The sequence below is a fragment of the Eublepharis macularius genome, chromosome 11, assembly GCF_028583425.1.
Source record: "Eublepharis macularius isolate TG4126 chromosome 11, MPM_Emac_v1.0, whole genome shotgun sequence".
Classification (NCBI taxonomy): domain Eukaryota; kingdom Metazoa; phylum Chordata; class Lepidosauria; order Squamata; family Eublepharidae; genus Eublepharis; species Eublepharis macularius.
Window position 1 is genome coordinate 63,855,634 of NC_072800.1, and position 16,213 is coordinate 63,871,846.

Sequence of the window (16,213 nt, forward strand, 5' to 3'; positions counted from 1 at the left end):
TGCCAGGGGCATTAAAACAACACAACAGTTTAGGGTTGCTAACCTCCAGGTGCGGCCTGGAGATCTCCCAGAATTACAACTGACCATCAGATGTCAGAGATCAGCCCCCTGGAGAAACTAGCTGCTTTGGTGGGTCGACGCTATGGCATTATACCCTTCTGAGGTTCATCCCCTCCCCAAACTCTCCCCTCAGGCTCCATCTCAAATCTCCAGGAATTTTCAAACCCTGATGTGGTGAATGACATTTGTAAGACAGTCTAGAAGCAGACACCAGAAAATAGCTAAAAAAGATGGAACCCTGCAGTTAAAAGCATGGATAAAGGGAATGGCCTAGAATTGAAAGACAAGTGAAGTAGGTGCCAGGTGAAACTCAAGAGGGAGGGGATTCCAAAAGCAAGGTGCCACCACTGAAAAAGCTGAATGTGTAGTTGCGAGCCACCTCATGTCTGCAGGCAGGAACACAGAGGACAGGGCTCGGTCAGGAGGAGGACCATTGCTTGTACATAAAACTGGCTAAATTTTACTATTTGTATTTTGAAAATTTCCAAATTTGGTATCAGGAAGATACGCTAAAAAGTACATATAATAGCTTGTCAATGCATCTAGTCCATATTTATCCTACTATATAAAAGGCTAACCATGTCTAGACAACTCACTTTCTACCCTGGTGTGCCTCCAAAGGGCACTGCTGTGGAGGGAAGCACAGAAGGGGCAGCTCGTCTCTCTGAGAGTGTGCTGCGGAGTGAAGGTGTGGTGGGATCTTCACCTGGCTGGGATCATTCACAGAGGAGGAGGCAATGCCCTTCTGCCCCCGCCCTCTCCTTTCTACTGCCTGTTGTATTTTCCCCCCTCATCAGGCTTTGTTACTAGTTTATTTATAATGGTAGACATCAATGAGCCCAAATCAGTTTTGGGTTCCAGATCTGGTTTCAGTCACACTTTGTGGTGTGAGACAAGAGGTCTCAGATGATGATGATGAAGATGGTGATGATGTAGATGCACCCTTTTCCAGATTCTCTATCAGATTCCCCCAGCTAGTTCAATGGGACCAGAAGCACTTCCATAACAGCGATGGGCAGGATTCTCTCTTCTTTAATGAAACTTTTAATTCTAAAGCATCTATAGTAGGAAGTGTTAAAAATACAGAAATAAGGAGAATATAACCTCTGCAATTTGCAAAAAGCCCTCAGCTGTCACACGATTCCCTCTGACCAGCCCTCTGACCTGCCCAGTGACTAGGGATCCCATTCCCCTGGTGGGGGCGGGGGATACCTCCACTTTTGCCCTCCACCCCTGCCTCATTTACCTGGCCTGTGGGGGAGGAAGGCGCAGGAATGGGCCTCCCAGGCGTGCTCCCAGGCTGGTGTGATGATGTCACTGAGGTCATTGTGCTGCCCCGAGAGCACCCCTGCACTTTGCTGCAGGCTGACTGAGTCCCACATAGGCCAAACTGGGCCTGTTGAGGCCCAAATCAACCTGCTGTGAAGTGCACGTGCACTCCCGTGTCTGTGTGATGACATCACCAGAAGTGTACCAAATGGAGAGGGCAAGAAGAAGGTAAGAGCCAGGTCTCCCCACCTTCCTGCTGGGGACCTGGTAACCCTACCAGTGATTCTGGCTTGGAGGGCTCAGAGGAAGAGCCTGAGGAGCCAAAGCCAGGAACCAGGAGGACCAGCGGGGTCAGGGAGGGCCTGATGCTGTGAAGGCATGTACTGCAGGCCATGCCAGAGGCTGCCCTGCCAAAGCCAGCAAGTGAGCCCCCTCCCACTGGCTTCTGAGAGCCCCCTGAGGCCTCTGCCTGGGTGCACAACCTCCCAGCACCCTCTTCTATTCTGCAGGAACAGTGGTGGACCCAGGCTGAGACAGCACATAGAGGCAAAGTAGGGTTGCCAGCCTCCAGGCAGTGGCTGGACATCTCTAGGAATCACAACTGGTCTCCAGGCCACAGATATCATTTCACCTGGAGAAAATGGCCACTTTGGGGGGTGGACTCAATGGAATTATGCCATGCCAAGGTCTTCTTCCTCCCCAAACCCCAGTTTCTCCAGGTTTCTCCAGGTTTCATCCCCCGGATCTCCAGGAATTTTCAAACTTGGAGCTGGCAAGGCAAAGTGCCAGGCTGGCTGTGCGCCACCACTCTGTAGATCTAGAGCAGAACAGTGAGAGTGGTAGTTCCTCGCAGGGTCCTGGCCAGAGCCCAGCCCAGCCTCAAGAGCTTCCACACCTGCCAGCAGAGACAGCTGAGCCAGGTCTCCACTCGGCCTGTTTAGGCTGAGGCTCGAGGCGGCTGCATTGCTGGATCAACCAGTCTGTTAAGTACAAGCTTTGTGTTTCCACTGTCAACCATTCCTGCCCCCTTCAAATGTAAATGCAGTGTAGATTTTCCTGTCTCCATTGTTTTCCATGCCAGGATTTGATCTATTAGAAACAGGTGTTGTTGTTTTTTAAACATCTTCTGTACTGTTACTAGATGGAATTTTATTTGTCTTCCTTTGGTTATAATTTATGTATACTCCATGAATTTTTTAAAATAAATTAAAGATACTGGGAAAATATTCCTTGAGAGTAAAATGGAATTGCATTCAATGCAGAGACATGTCATTACATAAATGGGAAAAAAGTCAAAGCTAAGAACAATCTGTAATAATTTGCACATTTTCAGTAAATGCATCTCTCATCATGTCAGGGATCCAAAATGAAGAGGCTTGCCATATCACTGAAAAAGCAATTTAGCCTAGCTATGAAATCATCTCTTGATTGTGCCACGTGAGGCTGATGCTGCTATTATTTCAATGAACCAGTAAACCTTTGACCTCTGTGAAATGGCTAACCAGCAAAGATACACATATATGAAAAAAACCATTTCTTTTCTATACACAATAAAATATCTTCCCTATTATAATAATTGTGCATTGTTTGGATTAGACAACATATAGTATAATTCTGCAATGAAAAAGCACACTGCGTATCTTGCAAGAAGTATTTTCTATAGACTGGGGTATCTTCCTATCCGTGTTTGTCTTGTGCATTCTGTCCCCCAACTTCTTCCACCTACTTCCTCAGGGTTCTCTCAGACAGGGAAATGAATCTAGCAGAATGTTTCTATGGCTGGAAGGGGTGAATTCTTTTGCTTCCTCCCTCTTGTTTAAGATATTTGACTCCTTGTTCATGCTGTGCTGGGTCCTCTGCCCCCCAAGAAGGAGCATTTTACAGGGCCTTGGGGGCTGCAGAACAGAGGCAAAACAGTCATGCTCCACTGATGGAAATTCCTTCTAGGATTAGAAAATGGATGGATTAAGCTCATGGCTGCTGTTTCCAGCAGGGGACGTGTATTGAATTCAGTGTGTGTGTTCTGGACTAAATCATCAACTGCTACAACCAGTGAGTAGAATGATAGAAAATCCAAGCCACTCCTACTGAAGTTTCCCTGGCCAAGCAGCTAACTAAAGCACGGAAGAGCCCTAAAGGTATATGCTGGTGACCTTAGAAGGCAGAAAATTACTGGGGGGGGGCATGGGGAAAACAAAATATAAGTACAAATAACAATAACGTTGCTGTATAAACTTTCAGCTAAAGGATAGGCAGAAATTAGGTGTGGGAGTTCTTGACATGGCAAGGCAGGGAAAAGAAACACTTCACCTGATGAATTTTTGCCAGCCATACAGACATTAATGATACAAGGCCCTGTGGAAACTTGAGGCAGGCTCTAAATTTCACTTTCAAACAAAGGAAACAGATTGAATCAAAGGTTCCATTGACAAATCTCCCAGGAAAAGACTGGAGTTTTTCCTCGCCTTTAAACAGCAGGGCAGTCAGATTTCTGTCAATAAAGAATCTTCCCCATGCCTCACTACTCCCTGTAGCAAGCAACAGTCTCAGATACAGGATCCTCAGAAGACTGGCTCTAGCAAGCTGCCTCCAAATTAGAGGAGGCAGGCAAGGCAGTCAGATTGTCATATGCTAACAACAAAGATGAAATATATGTACTCCTATGACTCATAACATCAAAAAGTTGCAAATCCATGGCTTTCATTCACAGCACTACGCATTCAAGAACAAGTTGCACATATATTTCCAGCAAATAGGACAATTATTCAGAGAGTGAATTGAATGGATCAAACTTTTATAAAATTTTCAAAGCATGATCCTTTTCTTTATCACCACTCCCATATGTATGCCTAAAATTTCCAACCCCACTTGTATTTTTAGGCACAACAAACCAACCTCAATGTGGGTCCTCAAGTTCCCCCAGAATTACAACTGATCTTCAGACTACAAAGATCAGTTCCCCAGGAAGAAATAGCAGCTTTTGAGGCAGACTCTTTGGTATACCATAGTGACTACAAGAAACAAAAGTCATGGAGTGAGATCACATCCCCAAGCTCTATCCTCCACAGGTATCACTTCCAAATCTCCAGGAATTTCCCAAGCTGAAGTTGGTCACCCTAGCTTCAAATATATTCTTTTAACTCTCTATGAAGACAATTTTCGCCCATTGTGACGAAAGGAAAAAGAATGTGTAGTTGAACCTACCAGTTCATGAGACCATCATTGGTGGCTCTGACCTGATGTTCTCACCATCTGTGATTGGTTTCTGGAGACAGAGATGCCCAGTCTCTGGAGCAGAGGCATGCTTGGTAGTATTGTTCTCCATTTGCTGTTGCAGTTAGTTCTCTTTTGAAATCTTGATTAGAAGACATTACTGATGCATCTGCTGACTCACTCCTTTCCTTCTGAACTTTTTTGAAGTCTGACTCAGAATAGCAACCTGAAAACTACCTGTTGTCATTAATTAATATGCATATAACAAATGAGGCTTTCCCAGATTTTGATTAACAGGTTAATATCTGAATGGTCACCTCCACTATTCCATTAGATACCATGGAAAAACTATTCTGTTATGTTGTCTGCTGAGTTTAACTGCTGTTGAAATGCTCATTTCTGCTTTTTAAAATTGTGTATATTTCTGTTCTGGGTACAATCTGGAAATGACAAAGGGTAGCTCTAGGAATCACTGGAAACTCTATCGTTTTACCCGGATACAAGCTGGAAGTGATGGAGTGACATCATTGATGTCACACGCATCCCCTTATTCCCCCCTTGAACTGTTTGCTAAGTTCAGCCTGGCAACCATAGCTCTTTTAATGATTAGAATTATTGTATCTTAATTCATTTGTATGGATTATTATGTTTATGTCCAAAACAACTCGCCAAAAAAATTCTAGTAACAGATAATTAAATGCATAATTCTTCCCATTCAGCCATGATGCTTGGTAGTTTGGGGCTTTCTCTTCCAAGCATATTTAATTTTTTAAATGTATTATTATTAATTCCATTGCTGCTTTCCTGCTCTTCCTCTTTGATGTGAGGAACATTTTACATCACTCTGAACTTCTTGGAGGAAAAGAAGCATAAAAATCTAGCAAACAAACATCTCTCTTGTTGACTGGAGGAACTTGTGTAATGATTGATGCCTGGACTGAATGTCTCTTTAGGAGGTCTTTTGTAATTGGATGGTGTCACAAAAGCAGGGAGCTTTTTGGATTTGGTACCTTTCTTGGTCAGCAGACAAATTTGCATCCCTCACTCCCTTTCTCACCCTTCTCATCCACTTGCCCCATTAACCCTCTCCAATTTGTTTTTGGGATTTTCCTATAACTTAAAGAGGGCCCAAGTTACCTCCCTTCCTTTCTGACTTCATCTCCCTTTCATAAGGGAGGTACAACCAAATCTGAGACCTCAACCCCTAACAGAATTTTTAAAAGATTCCATAGAGGATTGCATTTAACAGAAAAGCAACCCTCACTCCCACAAACAGTTAATTTAACAGAAAAGCAACCTCCCCATAAGCTTAATAATTTGCAGTTTTCAAAACAATGAACTATTCACCTACAGAAAAAGATCTCCCTGGGCTAAAATAGTCAAGCCAGGCAAGAAAATAATAAGAAACACCCTTCTATAACTACAGAGAATTATATCCAGTCCTCCTGTTTCCTTGGCCTGAACCTGGATCAAACCAAACAACTCACACTTTTTTGTGTGAAGGTATTTCCCCCCCCCCCGATATACAGCAATGGCTGGTGGACCAACTACAAGAAATGTACACTAAACTCTTGGGGAGAAAGATTTTATAAGTTCAAGCTCCTGCCCCTTTCCTCAGGATTGGTTACAATTTTCCCTCCAGAAAAGGCAGAATTCCCTCTTGGGTGCTCTAGGCAGGATGAGGAATAGTTTCTCCTCCCCATAAACAGAGACTCTCCATAAAACATGGTTCCTATTACTGGTCCATCCCACAGTGCTGCTCTAACTTTTGAAAGTCTACCACACAGATTTTTATCATCCTTGATGCCTGCTAGGCAACAATTGCATGATGAAGATCCTGCTAATCAGACTAGCAACATATTTAGTATATTTTAGGCTGCATTTCTAGGGTGGCATTTGGGGTTGCTACCTGGAGAGGTGGGGCATGGAAATCTCCTGGAATTTCAACTGGTCTTCAGACTACAGAGATCAATTCCCCTTTGAAACCATTTGGGAAGAAGTGTGAGAGGAGGAGAAATGGTTCAGGGCTTGGAAGTTTTTCTTTATTTACCTTGACCCCACTACAAACTGAAATATGAGGACTAAGAGCCAAGCTACAAGTGACACCTGACACAGATTGGACACTTGTCAGCTTCCCTCAAGTTTTGATGGGAAATGTTGGACAAGTGACAGTTGAAAAGTCCATTGGACAGCAGTTGGAGAGCCAAGCTGCAAGACCAGGATGCCTACATTTCCCATCAAAACTTGAGGGAAGCTGACAAGTGTCCAACCTGTGTCAGGCATTGTAGCTTGGCTCTAAGATAAAGCTTATCTAACTGAACTGGATAAATTTCCTTTTTTTTTTTGAAAATTTTTTTATTGGGTTACAATCCGTTATTTTTACATTTACATTCAATTTTCCCCAAATTTTTCATTTCTAACCCCCTCCCTTTCCCCCCTTTTGTTGACTTCCAACAGTTTTCCAACCCTTTGTCCCTTTTCCCTTACTTCTATTAAATTTCTCTATCTAAAACAAATACATATTCTCCATTATACTAAGCAGTACATCCTTAACTACTTTTCTTATTATATACCCAAACTGTAAGTCTTTGTTTCCATCTTAGATAAACAATTTATCCCTTTTTCCAATTTTAAATATTTCTATATTTCTATATCATAAACCTATATATCATAAACCATAAAAATCTTACACATTTAAATCAAACAATTTGACTTATTCTCTATGTATTACTCATTCTATCTTTTTATGGTAATTCTATATAACTCTCGTCACATAGTCAATCAATTTGACTCGTCTATACATTCAGTTTGGTGCATTATACAAATCTTATCAAAGAAAGAAAATATTGTTGGTTACTCAATCCGTATATTTAATCCTTATCCTTAATTATTTTCTATCAATATTCTATTTATTAACCAATATATATCTATATATATATCAATCTGTTAATCTAACTGCTTATAAATTCACATTTATCTCTCCCCCCCCCGGTAAAGTCACCCCCCTCTACATTTTATTATACTTCAGTAGTTCTCAAACTGCCACAGTTTTCCTCCCACCTCCCATTTCTTCTCCAGATATTGTTTCAGCTTCTCCCAATCTGTGTTAAACTGCCCTGAGTCCAGATTTCTCAGTTTTCTTGTCATCTTGTCCATTTCTGCCATGTACAGCAATTTGTAGGTCCAATCTTCAATAGTTGGCACTTCTTGTACTTTCCATTTTTGCGCATACAAAAGTCTAGCTGCTGCTGTCATATAAAATATCAACGTCCTATGATGGGCTGGAATTCCCTCCATTCCCAAGTTTAGTAGCAGGAGTTCTGGGTTCTTATTTATTTGAAATTGTAAAATTTCACTCATTTCTCTTATTATTTCCCCCCAGTACTGCCTAGCTACCTCACACGACCACCACATATGATAGAGGGAGCCCTCATGCTTCCTACATTTCCAGCATTTATTAGAAGTGTTCAAATTCCCTAGCGCAATCTTCTTTGGTGTCATGTACCAACGATAGATCATTTTGTAGATATTCTCTTTAATATTTGTACATGTCGTTGTCTTCATTGTAGTCTTCCACAAGTATTCCCATGCCTCCATTGTTATCTCTTTGTTAAAATTTATAGCCCATTTCACCATTTGTGTTTTAACTGTCTCATCCTCAGTATACCATTTCAACAGTACTTGGTATACCTTGGATATTCTTTTCTTGTCCTCTTTAAGAAGGGTCTGCTCTAGTTCCGAGTTCTCTATTCGTATACCTCCCTTTATAGAGTCCGAGTTATACAAATCTCTGATCTGTCTATACTGGAACCAATCGTAGTTCGGTGATAGTTCCTCTTGCGTCTTTATTCTAAGTTTAGATGCTTCTATTTTAGTTATTTCTTTATAAGTCAAACATTGTCTTTCGTTATCAACAGCTCTCGGGTCTATCACCTCATATGGAACCACCCACCAAGGAGTTCCTTCTTGTAGGTAAATTCTGTACTTCTTCCAGATTGTGTATAGACTTCTCCGTACAAAATGGTGCAGGAACATCGAGTTGACCTTTACCTTGTCATGCCATAGGTATGCATGCCATCCAAATATTTTTTTATATCCCTCTAGGGCTAATAGTTTCTTGTTCTTTAATGTCATCCACTCTTTCAACCAAACTAGGCAGATTGCATCGTGGTAAAGTCTCAGGTTGGGCAGTTGCATTCCGCCTCTTTCCTTTGCATCTTGTAAAACTTTCATTTTCACTCGAGGCTTCTTGCCTGCCCATACAAAATCTGATATTTTCCTCTGCCATTTTTCAAATTGTTTAGAGTCTCTGATGATTGGTATTGTCTGTAGCAAAAACATCACTCTTGGTAACACATTCATTTTAACCGCTGCAATCCTACCCAACCATGACAGATTGAGCCTATTCCATTTAATCAAGTCTCTCTCAATCTGAATCCACAATTTTTCATAATTATTCTTGAACAAATCTATATTCTTTGCAGTCAGTTCAATTCCCAAATATTTCACCTTACTTGTTACTTCACAGTCCGTTGTTTCCATTAACAATTGTTGTTTCTGCTTAGTCATGTTTTTGCATAATATCTTTGACTTCTTTTTGTTAATGAAGAAACCTGCCAAGTCTCCAAACTCCTTGATCTTATCTATCACTTTTGGCATGTTCTCCAGTGGGTCCTCTACAATTAACATTATGTCATCCGCAAATGCTCTGACCTTGTATGAATAGTCCTTTATTTTTATTCCTCGAATTTCCTCGTCTTGTCGTATTTGTATCATCAGAATCTCCAATACTAAAATGAACAACAGTGGAGACAACGGGCAACCTTGTCTTGTTCCTTTGCTTATAGTCAATTTCTTGGTCAATTCATCATTCACCACAATTGCTGCAGTCTGGTCTCTATAAATTTCCTTAATTGCTCTGATGAATCTTTCTCCTAATTGTAGCTTTTCCATAGTGGCAAACATAAAGTCCCAGTTTAAGTTGTCAAATGCCTTTTCAGCGTCAACAAAGAAGAAACCAACCTCTTTATCACAACGCTTATCATAATATTCAATAGCATCAATCACTGTCCTTAAATTGTCTCTTATTTGTCTGTCTGGCAGAAAGCCTGCTTGCTCCTCCTCTATAACTTCCGAAAGCCACCCCTTCAGTCTCTCCGCCAGTATCTTCGCAAAGATTTTATAGTCATTGTTGAGTAACGATATAGGTCTGTAATTTTTCACACTAGTCAAGTCTTGGCCCTCTTTTGGGATCAATGATATGTTCGCTTCAGACCAAGTGTCTGGAATCCTTTGATCCCTTAAAACTCCATTGATCACCTCCTTTAGGAATGGTGCCAGCTCATTGGCCATAGTCTTATAAAATTTAGCTGTAAGTCCGTCTGGCCCTGGCGCCTTTCCTAGATTTGCAGATTGTATTGCCTTACTTATTTCCTCATCCGTTACTTCACTGTTCAGTTTATTTCTCCAAGCGTCCGAGATTTCTGGAAGTGTCATTTTCTCAAAATATGACGCTATTGAATCTTTATTTACTTCTTTCTTATTATACAGTTTAGCGTAGAATTTATAAAAGGCTCTACTAATGGTATTCTGTTCCAAATACGTTTTGTCATCTTCACAAATTTTATTTATTGTTTTCTTTTCCCTTCTCTTCTTCAGTTGCCATGCCAGGTACTTCCCAGGTTTATTTGCACCCTCAAACACTTTCTGATTCAGCCTTTTGAGATTCCACTCCAATTCTTTATTACTCATTGCTGTTAGCTGTTCTTGCAGTATTTTAATTTCCTGGTATAATTTCTTTTTCCCTGGTCTCTTTTTTAACTGTATTTCCTTAGTTTTTATTTTCTCCTCAATCTCTTGTCTCTTCTCCTCTTTCTTCTTTCTTGCTCTACCATTTAAGTCCATTAGTATGCCCCTTATAACCGCCTTATAAGCATCCCAAACTTTATCAGTTGGTACTTCTTTATTCACGTTGTATTGTATGAAAAACTTTGTCTCTCTTCTCAATATTTCCATATTCTCTTTTTCCTGTAACAAATCCTCATTTATTCTCCATGCTTTCCTTTTCCTCCTTTCCCCCAGCTTCCACATAATTGGGTTGTGATCTGAGCCTACCATCGGCATTATTTCTACATCTTTAGTCCATAACGCCAAATCTTTTGAGGCCCAGATCATGTCAATTCTTGATAATGTGGAGTGCCTTGCAGAATAAAAAGTAAACTGCCTACTTTTAGGATATTCTCTCCTCCATACATCTTCAAGAGTCTCTTGTTGAATCAACTCAAAAAAGAGCTTTGGTAATAGTCCTCTTTTCTTTTGTGCCATTGTAGTCTTTTTATCCAGTTCCAAGTCTGTCACTCCATTGAAGTCTCCAGCAAGAATTATCTGGTCATATGAAAGATCATCTAAATGCTTCCTCAAATCCTCAAAGAAGCTCTCTTTTGCACCGTTGGGTGCATTCCAAGATAATACTTTACACTCCATATTCATAATATGAAAGATCATCTAAATGCTTCCTCAAATCCTCAAAGAAGCTCTCTTTTGCACCGTTGGGTACATTCCAAGATAATACTTTACACTCCATATTCATAATATGAAAGATCATCTAAATGCTTCCTCAAATCCTCAAAGAAGCTCTCTTTTGCACCGTTGGGTGCATAGATTCCGACTACCAACACTCTCTTTAAATTCCAAGTACATTCCACTGCTACAAATCTGGCTTCCACATCTTTCATTATGAATTTTGGTCTCTTGCAAACAAACAATATCACATTTTTGTTTTAGTCTCTTGCAAACAAACAATATCACATTTTTGTTTTAGTAGCCAGTGAAAAATATTTTTTCTCTTATTCGGTGAATTTAGTCCATTTACATTCCAAGATAATACTTTACACTCCATATTCATAATATGAAAGATCATCTAAATGCTTCCTCAAATCCTCAAAGAAGCTCTCTTTTGCACCGTTGGGTGCATAGATTCCGACTACCAACACTCTCTTTAAATTCCAAGTACATTCCACTGCTACAAATCTGGCTTCCACATCTTTCATTATGAATTTTGGTTGTAGCTCCTCTTTTACATACAACACCACTCCTCTTTTTTTCTTACTTGAGGCCGCTACAAAGTCTTTGCCCAATTTTCCCAGTTTTAAATATTTTACATCCTGTTTTCGAATATGAGTCTCTTGCAAACAAACAATATCACATTTTTGTTTTAGTAGCCAGTGAAAAATATTTTTTCTCTTATTCGGTGAATTTAGTCCATTTACATTCCAAGATAATACTTTACACTCCATATTCATAATCTTGTTGGTAAGTCTTTTTCATTGTCCCTTATAAATCGCTCCATCTCCCGCTCAGATCTGATACGCTTTTTGGCGCCTCCAAATTCGAAGGACAAACCCTCTGGAAGCTCCCATCTGTACCTGATTTTCATGTCCTTCAGCATCTGGATTAGCGCTTTATATTTTTTCCGATCTAGTAACACTGATCTGGGTAGTTCCTTCATTATAATGATTGTCTTGCCATCGATCTCCAATGGATCTTGAAACTGTTTAGTCACAATCTTCTCTTTCATGTTTCTTGTTGTAAATTGTACAATCACGTCTCTTGGTACTTTTCTCTGGGTTGCAATTCTCGAGTTCACACGATATGCCACATCTAGGATAGCCACAGCATCCTCCTCCTCCTTCCCCAGGTATTCAGCTAACACCTCCGTCATCTGCTCTTGCGCTGTCTTTCCTTCCATTTCCGGCAGGCCGCGAAATCTGAGCTGCTTCTCCATATGTCTACTTTCCGCAACCACCATCCTTCCCCTCATCAACCTCATCTCTGTTTGTTGCGTATCTGCTAGGTTCTCCATCGCTCCTTCTACTGTTTTAACTCTCTGCTGCGTCCCTTGTAATTCACTTTGTATTGTTTCCATACCTTTCTTCACTTCTGACAGCTCCGATTTTACTTCTGACAGCTCCGATTTTACTGTCTGTTTAACCTCTTTGATCAGCTCCAATTTCATGTCTTTAAATTCTTTAATCACCTCCAAAAGTTTTTTATCCAGGTTTTCTATTGCCGATTGCCACTCTTTCTTCGACATCGTGGGGCTTGCTTTGGCTCGCTCCCACGAATCCGCTCTCTTCCTTAGCTCCGTGGCGTTAAATTTAGTACCTTTTTTATTTCAAATGTCCCGGTCTTCTTGCATAAATTAATTTTAAAGGGTCCAAAATGTCGGGCGTCTTTTCTCTATGGTCTCTCTATGATTTTATAATCCAATATGGCCTACTTCCTTTTCCGCTGAAGCCGCGACCCTTCCCCTCTCAAAGATGGCGATTCCCTTCTTCCTGCCCTCCAGCAAGGGCCGCTTCTCTCCAGCCACTCTATTGTTGTTACGCACTTCCTGTCTCCCGTCTTCCCACAGCAGGTCTCGTGATGGTGTCTTTTTCTCACAGCTCCAAAGCCACAGGTATTCAAAACAATAATCCGATTTCTTTAATAACTTCTTTAAACTTAGTCTCTTTTCTAATACAACTCCTGCCGAAGCTTCCCCTCCTTTTCGCTAGTCTGTTGCAGTTTAAAAGTCTACTTTTTTTCCTCTCTGTTTTTATCAATCTGTCCCGTATCGGAAGATAGTGATCTTTACCTTCCCTTCACTTTCCTCGGGTTGTAATCGCTGTTTCGATTTCAAGTTCTCCTTTCCACTTCTTCCCCCAATCGAAGCTTGGGTATGTAGGTCTTATGCCAGCCGAATTGGCCCCAAAACTGCCGCAGAGATTGTAGCCGACCCGTCGCAAGGTGGGACCTCAAGGATCTGGAGGGGACCCGTTATGTAGGGCCCCCCCTCGTCTCAGATCTAACTCACCCTAGGGTCTTGAGCGTTCTTTGCCTGCTCTCCGCCTGAGAGCAGTCCGCCACGGGCTATTTTCACCCCGCCGGCCGCTTAAAACGGCAGTCCGGTCAGCTCCGCAAATGGAGCTGCGTTAGACCTCCATGAATCCCAAACCGGAAGTCTGAACTGGATAAATTTCCAATGATTTATATTCCAACTGCTATGTTGAATATAGAAGAAAGGGTCATCAGAAGAAAGGGTTCAGCCTGGAGGCCGAAACGTAATCTCTCCAGTGTAGTTCTTATTGGGCCCTTCAGTCAGCCATTTCCAGGAAATTTCATTGGCTCCCTCCAAGCAGAGTGGACTGTACTTCTACTGGCCATCTTCAGGGGGACTCTGTAGTATAGAGGACTTTGGGCCAGCAGATCTTCCCTGAAAGCAAGTGCTATACCGAACAATACTCTGACCCTTTTGGGCCCAGGCTTTAAGCATCTGGCCTGTAATATTGAGTCAGATCACTGCTCCATCTAGGTTAACACTGCCTACTATGACTGGCAGTAGCTTTCCAGGATTCAGGACGAGGTGTCTTTCCTGCTGCCTGAAAATACCAGCAACTGAACCTGGGTCTTTTGTGCAATGAGAAACACCCCCTCCTGTATGTTAGAAATGCTTTTGTCAGACCTAAGGCTATTGCCAATTAATTTTTTTGGATGTTCCTGAATTCTAGTATTATGAAAAGTATTATGGAAGGGGAAAAAATCTCTTATCTACTCTCTGCACACAGTTTGCCGTATAGATCTCTGTCATTTTCCTCCTTAGTTATCTTTTGCCTCTGAAAATAAAAAGCCTCAGATTCTTTATCCTTTTCTCCTAGGTAGAAGTTTCAAGTCGTTGATCATTCTACAGTGCAAGCCTAAGGATGTTTCCTCAGAAGGAAGCCCCATTGAGTTCAATGAGACGTACTTATTTGCAAGTATGCTTATGTTAGCAGCCTTGGTTGCCTATTTGTACTTTGTCAGCTTTTATACCTTTTTGAGCTGTGGTGACCTGCCACAGTATTTTACATTTGGCCACTCCACAAAATTATATAATGGCATAATACTTGTTGCAAAAGAAATAAGAATACCAGTGAACTAAAATCGTGCTTTTTGTTCCTGCTCTGCATGCCTATCTAGAAAAGAGAATAGTTTAGAATTTATGTTCAGAGAAAAACATTTATGGGAATGCTGTTGAACTTGGCATATCTTATAGCAAGTGCATTCTTCCCCTGCCTTTCATAATATTTGGGTATAGTCTCATGACCGAGGAATAAACTTTTCTGGAGTTAGGAAGGATTGCTGGGTAGAGGGGAATGCGGGAAAGATTGCTGGATCCAACCCACTGTGATGCATTGATTATGTGATGGGGTGTCTAAACATTGCAGGACGAAGAGGAGGGGAAAGCCTTCACTGGGAATGCTTTTTCCTTGGCAGCAAACTCATGGTGGGTGTAACATCATCTCCCGTTCTCATTCTGTTTTCTTCAAGATCAAGTCCAAATGACAGTGTTCTGGAGGAAATGGTGTTAGACATACAAATAGCAGGGTTTTAAACAGAATTTTTCTTCAGTAAAATGTCACTGCATTCCATACAGCACCTCTGAACAGCTTATGTCTGCTATTCAAGGCTCAGAAAGTGTAAATGGGCGTAGGCCTTTCAGCTTATTTCTTTGTGCAAGATGCCCTGAGCATTCTGTGAATGGAAAGGCAGCTTTGAAATGTATAAATAAAAAATTCAGTAGCCACTGGTTGCTGGCACCAACTTCCACTGTCCCCTGCTTGCTTGTTCTCAAAGGAAAGAGCTGTGGTGGATCATCATAGCACCTCTGCTGGAGAGGTGAGGAGGAGACATACAGGCCATCAAAACTTTTGACACATTTTTGTTTAGGTGGCTCTCTTGTTCTCCCCTGCACTTGAAAACAGCCTTGGAGGAGTGGATGGGTTAGCACTTGAAAAGACTTGGGGGAAACAAGCGTACCTCATCTCGCTGTGCTGCAGGCCTAATCAGGATCAGGCCCTTGCAGCATTTTTAAATAGCTCACATTAGGTTTTAAAATGGCAGTGCCGTTCCTGGTCAGACCTGGAGACACCGTCACGTCTAGTTTAGCCCTTTAGTCCCATCCGCACTAACCTCAGAATTCCAGAAACACAGAGAAATCCAGTGAGCATTCCATTTCTTGTTTTCTCCTCCTTTCTTTGCCCTACATCTCCCTCACCATGCTATGAAGCTTGTTCTTAGATCATTCATGCCACAAGGCCCTATGGCTTTCCTCTTCTCCAGTGTCAATACTAGTTCAGAATTTTTAACAGACTTAACTAGTTTCAATGGTACTGAACAACACTGATTTGTTTGAAGAGTGATATGGAGCTGTGCACACACAAAAATCTAATATAGAAACTGATTATGTACAATGTAACCAATGCAGGAGGCAACTGTTATAAAATTCAGTAAATACTAAGTTAAAAATATAGTCCAATCATTATGGACAGAACAATAAACAAGAAAGGATCTGTCATTAAAATCTTTAAAATGTTCAAGATTTAAGGCAGTGTCATGCGGACAGAGAATATTTCTATTTTATCCCAGCATGCGTTAAAATGAATGAGTTCCATAGCTGCTTGGTAAGAGAACTGGTAGGAAAGGAAACGTTGGCAGTATTTTTTATTTACACGATTGGCATGGCTTTGTAGTATATGTGAACTTGCACATCATAGAAGGGGGATATGTTTTAAGTGAGAGCATAAAGCAATCCTCTCATTTTTCTCTATTCTAATTATCTTTGTTCCAGTGGATTAGAAAACAGAAAATGTAG